Source organism: Lactuca saligna, chromosome 4 (assembly GCF_052625555.1).
Source record: "Lactuca saligna cultivar CGN05327 chromosome 4, ASM5262555v1, whole genome shotgun sequence".
NCBI lineage: Eukaryota > Viridiplantae > Streptophyta > Magnoliopsida > Asterales > Asteraceae > Lactuca > Lactuca saligna.
Genome location: NC_136420.1, coordinates 93,239,451 through 93,253,605, shown reverse-complemented (window position 1 = coordinate 93,253,605; position 14,155 = coordinate 93,239,451).

Below are 14,155 nucleotides of genomic sequence, written 5' to 3'. Positions count from 1 at the left end.
GAATGAGGAATGAGTTTGAATGGACTCGTCGAGTCGATAAGCCGACTTGACGAGTCGGTGAGTGTGACATCCCCCAATTTCTTGGCCAGAAAATATCGTTTTAATTATACTTTTAAAATAAAATCAGAGTAATCTCTCCGATAAAAATATGCGGAATTGGTCCCAAAACAAAATAGGATAAAACTTTATCAAAGCATTTCTTAAAAAAAATTCATTTCATTACAAAACTCAGGATGTCCACATCGATACATACCAAAAGCATAAACAATATATTATAGACCTTACAACATATATTTACATATAATGGCCTATAATCCAAAAATCCATCTTCATCATCCAACTATGCTCTAGCTCCACTACATGTACTATAAAAAGTTGAGTGGGTCAGGCTTGGGAGCCTGCTGAGCATATAGGGTTTTCAACCCACAAATAATAAATTTATTAATTTCATCAACCAACAATAAATTTATTAATTTCATCAACCAACAATAACCCTGATTACCCGTTCCCGTTATGCTCACTTTACTTCCATAAACACCTATCATAAGGGACCTAACCTAAGGATCATCATCAGGATGGACTTTATGATGGGTTTTATACAAACAATCATATATTTGCATGCAACCCTAGATTTGGATCTATGTTTTCACTATTGGATACACAACATTATGAACACATTAACAAAACCCTAAAGTAGATTACTATTTTCGAAATTCATATATAAGGTTAGATCACATACCTCTTGTTGTTATATTGCAATAACAAATTAAATCTTCAAACCCTAAGTCTTGAAAGCAAGCACCACAAGTGTAGTGCCTCTAATGACTCACAAACACCACAAGCAATTGGAGAGGCTGTAGAGAGAGAATGGAGGAGGTAGAAATCATCCTAAGGATCTCTTAGAAGCAAGTGGGGTGATTTCTTAAGGCCTAGGGGTCTTTATATAGGGTTGACATTAGGGTTTCAGTCCTTATCCTTATCTAGTTACTTACCCACCAAGCAATCATAAGATAAGCCTTGATAACCCATATCTTTTGGACCATATGGACGATTTCAAGGATATCCAATCCCTTGAGTTCGTCCAACCTTCTACAAGGATAACCATTGCCCTATTTTGTAACTATCACATAATTACAATTCAGCCCCTCTAGTTTAATTAATTACACTTAATCACAAAATTAATTCCTAATTAATTATTGACCAATATTAATTAAAAAAATATGATTTCTCCTTTAATATATTATTCTTATAACATATTAATAAATCATAATAACCTCTTTCTCTATTTATTTCTCCAGTCAAGTAGCTTTGGTGAAGGCAACCCAAAAGGACCATGCACAACCGGGTCAAGTATTTACCAAATATGGTTACGGGCTTAGACACTAATCCAACAGTCTCCCACTTGGATAAGTCTACTAACCACAAATATAACATACAAATCGTAGCTCTCAAAGACGCTTTCGAACTCTGGTCTTATCAGTAACCTGTCCTTTAGGTAAGGGATCGTATAGTCCTCTGTTTTTGATATCGTGCAGATAATCTTATTGTTTAGCAATTAGTTTCTCGATCTCAGATTTTTTTGATATAGTACTTAATTGAACACATCAATTCAGTCCTGACCGGGCCCAACACATAAGTCAAATCAAATCATCGACCGGCCGTGATATCGCTTTTACCCTCTTAGGATAAAAGTAACGGATAAACTTCGACTTATATGCATTTACTATTCATTAATCAACTATACACAACAACACGTTTTATGACATCAATTTACTGATGTGGTTTCGCATTATCAATGCACAACCAATTAGTAAACAATAAACCATATATCTTTGTTTTAAGACCATATGATATTATCGTCTTGCGATCACTTGCAATACATTCCATAAAGTGATTCTAGCAAATGTGGGTTTATTCCAATGCTCAAAACCTGTTCCTAAGCACTCATGAACGTTGAACGTTGTACCAACCCTTTGCAATGTCTAATACCATTTAGACAATCTACACACCAATTCACGAAAATCTTCAACCATACCTACTTCCAACATATGAAGGATTGTGGACAGTTTGAATAATTCGATTATTCTTAATAAACTCAATTATTCTGGAAGTCAAAACATGCAAAGTGAAACAATAATTAAACAATTACCATAAGACAAAACTATTAAATAATACTCCTTTATTTAATCATCAAATGTCAATTACATTTATCTAGTTTCTAAACTATCTAATCCAAACTAATATCATCCTTCAACCCAATGTTCCTGGCATGTTGCAAGTGCTTAACCCTACTCAGTCCCTTCGTAATCGGATCTGCTAGGTTATCTTCCGATGATATCCTCTTAACCTCGAGGTGTCCTTCTTCTACTCGATGTCTAATAAAGTGATACTTTCTATCGATATGCCGAGATCTACCATGATCCCTCGGTTCCTTGGTCAAGGCAACCGCTCCTTCATTATCACAGAAAATTTCCATAGGCTCCTTTATGGCAGGTACAACTCCAAGGTCACCAATGAAATTCTTCAATCATATCGCCTCCTTTGACGCTTTTCTCGTTGCAATCATATCACCTCCATAGCTGATTTACAAGTTGAATCAGCTATAGTTTCCTGCTTGGAACTTTTCCAAGTCACCGCTCCTCCATTTAGGGTAAAGACCCAGCCCGACTGCGAACGGTAGTTGTCTCTGTCGGTCTGGAAGCTGGCATCATTATACCCTCGCACCTTTAAGTCATCACTCCCTCCGAGGACTAAAAATCATTCTTTTGTCCTTCGAAGGTACTTATGGATATTCTTAACTGCAATCCAATGAGCTCTGTCAGGGTTCCCTTGATATCTACTAACCATGCTCAAAGTAAAGGCCACATCATTGCGAGTACAAGTCATAGCACACATGATCGAGCCAACTTCGGAAGCATAAGGTACTCGGCTCATCTATGCTATCTCGGCGTCGGTACTCGGACTTTGAGTCTTACTCAACTTGGCATTACTCTGTATCGGTAGTTCTCCTTTCTTCGAGTTTTCCATACTAAAACGTTTTAGTACCTTATCCAAGTAAGTATTCTGACTAAGTCCTATTAGTCTCTTACTTCTCTCTCTCACTATCCTTATTCCCAAAATATAGGAAGCCTCTTTGAGGTCCTTCATAGCGAAGCACTTCCCGAGCCAGGACTTGACCTCCTGCTGAGTCGGGATGTCGTTTCCTATGAGTAGTATGGCATCAACATACAAAACGAGAAGTTAACTATACTCCCACTGGCCTTGACATATATACATGATTCATCTTCACTTCTTACAAATCCAAACTCTTTGACTTTCTCATCGAAGCAAAGATTCCATCTGCGAGATGCTTTCTTGAGTCCATAAATGGACTTCTCAAGCTTGCACACTCTATTGGGATGCTTCGTATCGACAAAACCCTCTGGCTGAGCCATGTAAACATCCCCAACCAAATTCTCATTAAGGAAAGCAGTCTTGACATCCATCTGCCATATCTCATAGTCATGAAATGCAGCAATGGCTAGCATCACCCTAATAGATTTTATCTTGGCAACCCGTGAGAAGGTCTCATCATAGTCAACTCCGGGAGTTTGAGTAAAGCCCTTCACCACCAATCGTGCCTTATACGTGTTCACATTCCCATCCACGTCGGTCTTCTTCTTGAAGATCCATTTGCACCCAACTGTCTTACGTCCGGGCACATTGTCAACCAAATTCCAAACTTGGTTGTCATACATGGACTGAATCTCACTATCCATCGCCTCTTTCCATTTAGCAGACTCCGAGACTCCGAGCCTTCCATGGCTTCCTTATAGTTGTTAGGGTCATCTAGATTTACTAGTGTACTGTCACTAATATAAGTGTCCCCTTCGGTAGTAATATGAAAACCATACAACTGGGGTTGAACTCTAACTCTTTTGGAACATCTAATAGGTAAGGATTGGTCAATCGGTTCAACCGGAGTTTCCTCCTCGGGTTGAGTGCCAGTGTTAGAGGTTCCTTCATCGCTCAATTCTTGAATCTCTTCAAGATCGATTTGCCTCCAACTATCTCCTTGGCTTATGAGTTCTCGCTCTCGGAAAACCCCTCTTCTCGCAACGAAGACAACATTGTCACTTGTCCTATAGAAGAGATATCCAACGGATCTATGCGGGTAGCTGATTAAAATACATCGCTCACTACAAAGGTTCGAGCTTGTCGTGAGTATCTCGTCTTACGAAAACCTCACAACCCCAATCCTTGATATGTACCAACGAGGGAGCTTACCCTGTCCACATGTCGTCAGGTGTTTTGGCAACCTTCTTTGGCGGGACTCGGTTAAGGATATGGGCGGCAGTCTCTAAGGCATACCCCTAGAATGAGATAGGTAATGAAGCACGACTCATCATAGAACAAACCATGTCTAACAGGGTTCGATTACGCCTTTCTGCCACATCATTCAAGACTTAGGTACTCTCCTCCTCGATCGAATCGAAGCATCTTGATTTTCCTCCTAATTGATTCTCCACTCCATGCTTTAATTCTTTGAACTTTTCAAACGTTTCTGACTTATGCTTGATTAAGTAAATATACCCATATCTACTATAATCATCGATGAAAGTCACATAGAAGCGGTTTCCATCCTTTGTGGTGGATCTAAAGGGTCCACATACATCGGTATGTATGAGATCCAATAAACCCTCACCCCTCTCATAAGTGCCAGTGAAGGGTGACTTGGTCATCTTTCCAACTAAACAAGATTCGAACGTGTCATCTTCCCTAAGGTCGAATGACTCCAACACTCCATCCTTTTGGAGTTGGGCTATGCGCTTCTTGTTGACATGTCCAACATGACGATGCCACAAAGATGCTTTATCCATACTATTAGAAGAACCCATACACAACACATCATTTCCTATGTTATCTACAACCATAACAGTTTCATAAATTCCATTACAAGGCATTGCTTCAAAGTATAAAACACCATTTAGATAAGCATAAATTGAACCATTCTCATTATTAAACGAATATCTAAATCATTGTCTAAACAAACCATGAAATGAAATGATGTTTCTTGCCATATCTGGCGAGTAGCAACAATTGTTTAAATCTAAACCTAATCCATTACTAAGCACTAGAAAATACACTCCAATCTTGGTGACAGGCGACGATCTTCTGTTTCCCATGATTAGATTTATTCTTCCATGCTCCACATCCCTATTTCTTCTCAGTCCCTGCAAATCTGAACAAATGTGGTAACCACATCCTGTATCAAGAACCCAAGAAATAGAATGAGATGAATCATTAGATTTAATTGTGTAAATACCTGCGAAAGACGGCTTGATCTTCCCATCCTTGATGGCTTGCAGATATTCCGGGCAGCTTTTCTTCCAATGCCCTATTTTTTGGCAATGGCGGCACTCTGCCTCCTTTAGGTTAGAGTTGGGCTTAGCAGGGCCATACTTGGTCCCACTAGAAGAGGAGCCATCTTGGGACTTTCCCTTGTGGTGGCTCTTTGACGGAGCCTTCCTCTTCTTGCCCCTTCTTTGCCCAATTGCCAAAATAGTAGCAGCGGATGGAACGGGAGTTGGTGCAACAGACTTTTCCTTGAGGTTACTCTCAGTAGTCCTTAGGAGCCCTTGGAGTTTGCTTAGGGTGACCTCTTCTTTGTTCATGTGGTAGGTCATCCTAAATTGGTTGTAGCATGAGGGCAAGGAGTGAAGAACAATGTCGATGGCCAAATCCTCCCCAAAGTTAACATTTAACTTGCGAAGACGATCAACATATCTTTGCATCTTTTGCAAGTGCACGGTAAGAGATTCTCCACTTCCCATCTTAGCGGTGATCATGTTTGTGATGATCTCATAGCGCTCTTGCCTCACGCTTTGGTGGTACCTATCCATTAAGTCTTGATGCATTTCATACGGATACATATCCTCATAGGACTTTTGGAATTCTTGGTTCATAGAGGCTATCATGATGCAATGGACTTTCGTTGTATCACGTTCGTGTGTCTCAAAGACAGCAATTTCTTCGGGAGTAGCGATTTCCGGATTGATCTTCTCGAGCTTCTCTTCGAGGACATACTCTTTGCCCTCATAGCGCGCAATCGTGCGAATGTATCTTATCCATTCGCTAAAGTTCGATCCATCGAAAGTTACTTTTTGACAAAGACTCATTAGCATGAATGAGTTAGCAGCAGCGTTATTTGTGTTAGCCATCTACAAATAGAAAGGACAAAGTCTGATTAGAAATGAATCCCTAATTAAACACCCAAAATGAAAAATTAGGGATATGATCCAACAACATTATTTACATATTAGAAAAGGGATGTCATAATCCAACCCGCAAATAATTTGGAGGTAAGTGAATGACGATTCACTAATTCTTCACCATGAAAAATATAAGCTTAAGTTTTAAATGTATTGAGAATTCCTAGATTTTCTTGGAGATTGATTGAACTTTTCAATGGCATGTTTAAATCTCGATATGCCCCTCTTGTTTGTGACTGGGATGCCGAGGATCACAAAGTGGGTGTGAATAACCATGCAAATATGCATGGTGCCTTCATTGTTACAATCACCTATTCGATGTGCCGGTAAACCACACACGCTCCATCGAACTATGACAAACAATGAATCACCCTTTACCACCTTTTCTTATAACCAATTAGTGTGTCGGTAAACCACACACGCTCCACTAACTTCTTAGCAAGGGTGCAAAGTGTAATTTCATGGATTGCATCAATTTCACTTTTTCCTAAAGTAACTAAGATTGGGAATTTGAAAAAATGTTTAGTTACTTTATATAGATTCATTATACTTATTAATGAAGAGAGGATTGCCTTATCCTACCCGTTCGGCTAACGACCCTCCACCAGTCAAGCAAGCGGTGGGTGTGAGTGTACACCCATTAAGCGCCATTTTATAGGCAACAACCTTATACACACCTTATAGACCGGCTTCGTGAATGAGGCCTACTAACGGTAAGACTAGCATTTTAATTATATATATATATATATATATATATATATATATATATTAAGCTTGTAATAATATAATAGTATAGGGTGTATTTTAAACATTTCAAAATACTAGGGTTTTAATATTCAATTAAAAAAAATTCGAAATTTAATACCATTTAAATTAAAATTTTTAAATATTAAAACTCTTGATTTAATAATTATCTCAAATTAAACAATTACTTCAAATTATTAAATCATAAGGGATTATTAAATCTTAAAGGATAATTACCATTTAAACAATTAACTTATCCTAATCCCTTTTATCCCTCTAAATCTCGAAAATAATGGGAGGGGATAATTCAAAATCCTTAATTACCATATTTAACTATTAAGAGATAATTACAAGATATGGAATTATCCAAATCCCTAAAATTTAGGATCTTATCTTGGGGAAGGAGGCAAATCTCGAAATCTTAGGGTTAAAAGGAAAAGATTCAAAAACCTTTTCGTGGTTTTCGCAAATTAGGGTTAGGAAACCCTAATCTTGAAATTTCTTGCCTCCTAGGGTTTATTGGCTATAAACCCTAATTTTTCAAGTTCATACAATTGAATAATACTAATTGAAAACTAGTTAACCAAAGGCTCTGATACCACTTATAGGTTTTATACAAACAATCCTATGTGTGCATGCAACCCTAGATTTGGATCTATGTTTTCACTATTAGATACATAACATTATGAACACATGAATAAAACCCTAAAGTAGATTGCTATTTTCAAAATTCATATATAAGGTTAGATCATGATGTGCACGAAAGTACCCATTAATTTTAATATTTATAACCTAACAAACTTAGACTAACTATGCACTTATAGGCAGTGTACCTAGTCAGATTACAGTATAGATTAGGTAAGTCGGGTGTCGATCACAGGGAACGGTGGATTAATTTAATATATTTGATTATAGGTTACAGGTTACACGAAAAGAATAAAGAAATAAATCTCAAACTAACAATTAATTAACTACTCTCGATAAACTAACAGGAAAGCAAATCTCTGCAAGTACTTTGGTTTAGACAAATTACACCTTAAAAACATAGACAATTGCATACACAAATTCATTTATTCATGTTCACCGATTCCTAAAATGATTAGATTCGCGTTCACTATAACTAATCCTTTAGCAAGCAAGTCAATTCAAACAGTGATCAGTTGGTTAAACTAACGTGCTTCCTAGTGTTCAGTTCGTATCGAGCAAGACTTGTAAATATAGTTAATTAAATTAAACATTCAATTAACCTCTTGTTGATGGTCATCAAACAAGGCTCACACATTAACTTACTTATTCCCATGTTAATCCTAGTTTCACATTCGTTATTCCTAGACTTATAATCTTGATGGTTATCAAAATCATAAGAGACAAGCAATCAAGCATATGTTCATACAACTCAATTCACTTAACAATTAACAGAAAATAATCATCATTAATACATAAGGATCTTTTAACAAGCTTGGCAAGATAAATTAAACACAAACAAACTATTTAATTTAGCAATTAGTCTAATAATCAAAACTTCATTCAATCATAAACACAAAGTAAAAGGTTTTTACACCCAAGTGAGAAACTAAATACAGAATAGTAACACCATGGAATGCTAAACTTGGTCACGTTAACAGCCCATAGGATTACCGACACGTATCCTCTCTCCAACCCTTCCGATCTCTGCTCCCGTTAGCTTAATGGCCTTCCGGCCGCCTCCTAGACCCTCAAAACAGCAACTATGAAGTTTTCTTGTTGCACAAAATGAAGTGGAATATCATAGATTATTCAAAATGGTGGAATGATATGGGGTATTTATAGTTGATGGAGATGGAATTTATATGGAATATTAGAGTTGGATTGGAATAAGGAAACTAATGGTGGCTTAGGGATTAAGCAAATAAAAATAAGATAAGTGGTGCTTGGGGAATACGTAACTTGGAGGGAATTTTCGTCCAGCTTTTATGCTTCATCTTCAAGGCCGATTTTGGATAAGATAAGTGTCGAATTAGCCAAAAGTCACTCTCACATAAGTCGTAGGAAATTTCGTCTAGTTTTCAGAACAGTTTGAACCTCGTCAATTGGACTTATGAGTCATCAGATATACTCAAAACACTGAAAGAGGGGTCAATCTGCCAGCAATATCCTTTTTGCATCTTTTCAGCTCCATTCTCTTTCTTTTGCATTCCATCTCGCATTTTAACTGTAATTAAATATTTCAAAGCATATTAAGTTTATTTTAGTTCTAAATAATAATAATAATAAATGCTAAAATATTAAGATATGTTATACATAAATATATATATATATATATATATATATATATATATATATATATATAAATACACATATCAAAATACCCCACACTTAGCCTTTGCTTGCCCCCAAGCAAATTTACTTTTATTTTACCAATATTGCACTAAACAATCCATTTAAAACTCAGCCATTATGCCAAGACCTCAACGCATGCATTTTTGTCTAAAATTTTCCTAAAGTACCCCCCATACTTTAAATACTCACAATCTTCATAAACACTTGCCCACTTTTTCCGAACAATACTCATTTTATGCAACCCTCCGAATCCATCCGCAGAAAACCTCCTAACCTCAAGGTATTTTTAGTTGAGAAACCTAAGCATACATAATCTAGAATTACAATTTATGATACCACTATGGAGCTTTTTAGGAATTCTTCACTTTCTTAAAAATTTGATCTTTGATTTCTTTGAATTCACCACCTTATTTGATTTGATTTCTTGGTATCTTCAACTTTTTGAATTTCTTGGAATTTTGATCTTTTAATCTTCACTTTATTTGCTCCAAAATTCTTCAAACTTTTTCGTAATTCTCTCTTCTTTTTTTTTTTACATGTACCTCTCTTTTTTCACTCAAAACCTACATGCTTAAGCAGAGGCGCTCAACCTCAACCGTTATTGGTTAATGATAATAATTTTCCTGGATACGTTTCAGGTTTAGGCTGCTAAACATATTGCATCCTTTAAACCGAGCGGGGTTATGTTTTTGTTCCATGATTTCACTAAAATAAGGGAAGCCACAAATGCACTATAACGTATATTGGCTCAACTAAACATTTGAGTTCTCATCGGATCATCTCATACAATATTAGCAAAATTTTAAATTATCACTAGATTTTTCTAAATTAAACTATTATTTCAAGTTTTCTTTTAAATTTTTAAATTTCCCTAAATCTAGCAATTTCCAACTATTATTTCATTTTTATAATTTACTATTACCGACCCCCTATCCCACACTTATTTCATAGAATGCCCTCATTGTATGCTAAAACAAATTAAGAACATAAAAGGGGAGAAAAAGGAACAGACTCCCCTGGGTAGTTGTGGCGAGATCGAATGGGGCTGCTACAGGTTGCTTCAAATATTTCTGAAAAACTGAAAACTGGAACTGCTGCTTCTGAATGTGCCGGAAAATACAAAAGAACATTGACTTATGAAATATGGTGCGAACGATTGCAAACTAAAGCAATGTATAGTGACCATGACGTGGGAAAGTGTCAACCACGTCGTGTCGTCGAGTGAGGAAAAATCCATATCGCGAATAATAGCATGGCCACGACGTGGTAAGTAGTGGTCACGTCGTGGTATGTAGAATAGCAGCCTCCTCTCGCGATGAAAAACTCCCCCACGACATAGGAAAGTGTCAACCATGTCATGGCAGCCGGGATGATACTTCTACATCGCGTCAAAATAAAACTCCATGGTGTGGGAACAGCTCATCCATGCCATGGACTTATGAGTCATCGGATATACTCGAAACACTGAAGAGGGGTCAATCTGCCAGCAATATCCTTTTTGCATCTTTTCAGCTCCATTCTCTTTCTTTTGCATTCCATCTCGCATTTTAACTGTAATTAAATATTTCAAAGCATATTAAGTTTATTTTAGTTCTAAATAATAATAATAAATGCTAAAATATTAAGATATGTTATACATAAATATATATATATATATATATATAAATACACATATCAGATCACATACCTCTTGTTGTTATATTGCAATAACAACTTAAATCTTCAAACCCTAAGTCTTGAAAGCAAGCACCACAAGTGTAGTGCCTCTAATGACTCACAAACACCACAAGCAATTGGAGAGGCTGTAGAGAGAGAAGGGAGGAGGTAGAAATCAGCTTAAGGATCTCTTAGAAGCAAGTGGGGTGATTTCTTAAGGCCTAGGGGTCTTTATATAGGGTTGACATTAGGGTTTCAGTCCTTATCCTTATCTAGTTACTTACCCACCAAGCAATCATAAGATAAGCCTTGATAACCCTTATCTTTTGGACCATATGGACGATTTCAAGGATATCCAATCCCTTGAGTTCGTCCAACCTTCTACAAGGATAACCATTGCCCTATTTTGTAACTATCACATAATTACAACTCAGCCCCTCTAGTTTAATTAATTACACTTAATCATAAAATTAATTCCTAATTAATTATTGACCAATATTAATTAAAAAAATATGATTTCTCCTTTAATATATTATTCTTATAACATATTAATAAATCATAATAACCTCTTTCTCTATTTATTTCTCCAGTCAAGTTGTTTTGGTGAAGGCAACCCAAAAGGACCATGCACAACCGGGTCAAGTATTTACCAAATATGGTTACGGGCTTAGACACTAATCCAACACTTTACTTCTAAGGGGATTCATCAGCCATATATGTCCGAAAGGGAACCATGAGGGGGATGGAGTACACCAGCAAACATATAGTTTACCAACACCTACAGGTTACGAGTCTGCTAGCATTTCACTGGACTGTCTAGAAAGGTCCATGGTCGTCATCTATACTCCGCTAGATGACTACAAAAACAACAGAAACAACAACATTGAGGCCTCTCATCATTTTATCACACATCAACTATTTCATCTACCCATGTTTTACCCAACATATTTGTAGATAAAAATACATATACAGTTTAAAACTTGTATAAAATGTGTATTCAACATTTATCCCAATTAAACAAACAATATATATACACATATCACATATTTTATAGAAAATACTTCATATCTATGTGTAAGATGAAGGTGACTATACACTCACATGATAAGACGGTGGTTGGACAACACTTCGTCCCTTAAAATAATCTTTTTTGATGAAACCGGGATGTTTTCTCAAAAATTGAGCTTCAAGCGGACAGAGTTTTGTCTCGAAAAACTTTTTTCTCGGGATCTTCGGGCTCTCCGGGACTTGCTTACGATGTTAGTATGATATAATAGGCTTGGGGGAATTTAGTGTAGGTAAAAAGAAAGTATAATGTGAACGAAGAGCAAAACTTGTAACCATTTTCGGGGCAGCCTCACATCCGATTTATAGGAGACTGAAGTTTCTCATTACGTTTGGTGTAATTCCAGGTACGCGGGGTGTAGTTCCTCACACATCTCTTCGTTGGGCGTAACTTCGTACGATGGACGTATGAAGTGGATCAATTCGGACGCGTCAAGGCTACGACACGTGGCTCTCATGCGAAGGATTGGGGAGGTTGACTGACTCCGGATCACGTACACGAGTACGTTGGGCGTACTCCTTCGGTACGCTAGGCATACTCCCTCGGACCAACCTCGAAGTTTGTGCCCTAAACATCAAATTTTCGTAACTTTTGCATACAAACTCCATTTCTGATGTTCTTTATATCTACGCGTAGGTGAAATTATGCTCTACAACTTTCATTTAGACTCTATCGGATAATTTTGACTTTATTTTTAAAGTTATATTTTTAACAATCCGGGACAGGAAAAATCCGTTAACAATTCATAACTTCTTCATCCGACGTCAGTTTTCATCTGTCTTTTTACCGTTAAACTACAATCGACAAGATCTTTGATTCTAGTTTAGGTTGTTTCAACTAAAAATCACTCGATATAGAATTCGAGTTTCAGGCTGCATACTACTATGCCAAATCTTAGAAAATTCATAACTTCCTCATACGAAGTCAGATTTGGACATTCTTTTTATGCGCGCTCTCGGTTTAACGTATATTACAAATTTCATTAAATCGCCAAGGCTAAAAAGCACTTTAACGTAAATTCACTTTTTACGTCATACAACGTCGTGCTAATTCTGTCGCGAAACTTCGACAAGTCATAACTTCTTCGTTATAACTCAAAATTTTGTATTCTTTATCTCTCCGGAATCCTTATTTCAACCACTACAACTTCCTTCATAGATATCAGATTTATCTAACATTTATTTTCAATGCTTATTTTATCTTTAATTCATTAAATCATAATACTTAAGTATAAGCATATAATACTCCAATATTACATCTTTATTATTTCAAACCAAGTTACAAAGATTGACCTAAACTATTACATCATCATTAATGCCTAGCCTAGGAACATGGGCATTACAGGGAGGGTTTGTCCTGACCAGCTTGATCATGCGATAACTCGGCGAGTTGGAGGTCAACTCGACGAGCTGAGTTGGACCTTCACGAGACTTCTGAGGAAACGAGTGGTCTCAACGAGTCACATTGGTGCACTCAGCAAGTTGGGTCAAACATGGACTGTTGACTCGAGTTTGACTTCTGTTGACTTTAGGGTTTGGTCAAACATGAGTAATGCAGACCATGGAGGGGTAAAATGGTCTTTTATCCAATTCAAGAGTTATACAGAAAAAGAATAGCCTTCGGTTTATTAGAGTCATGAAAAGAGTATTAATTAGAGATATTCATCCTTTGTGTTAGGCGGAGGCTAGTTCTAGATTCGAGTACGAGGTTATTTGCTCACTTGCTTACAAGGTGAGTGGTAATATGAGTTGTGTGTGACCGGAGGGTCTTATGTGTTTATTTGAGTACTGTGATATCCTGCATTGTGTGATTTATGCCATGTATTATTATGAGTTATAGAGTTAGGACCAGATAGTCCACAAAGTTAAGACCAAAGGGTCCATAGAGTTAGGACCAGAGGGTCCATCAAAATTGTGGGACTAGAGGGTCCCAATGAGACACATTGACCGGAGGGTCTTACAGAGCTATAACCTCGAGTGGCTAATGAATTGTATGTGGTATTTTGGGGAACTCACTAAGCTTCGTGCTTACCATGTTATGTGTTATGTGTTTCAGGTTCTTATCAGGATCGCGTAAAGGCACCGGTTTGATTGTACACACAAGATAAAAGAGTTATGTT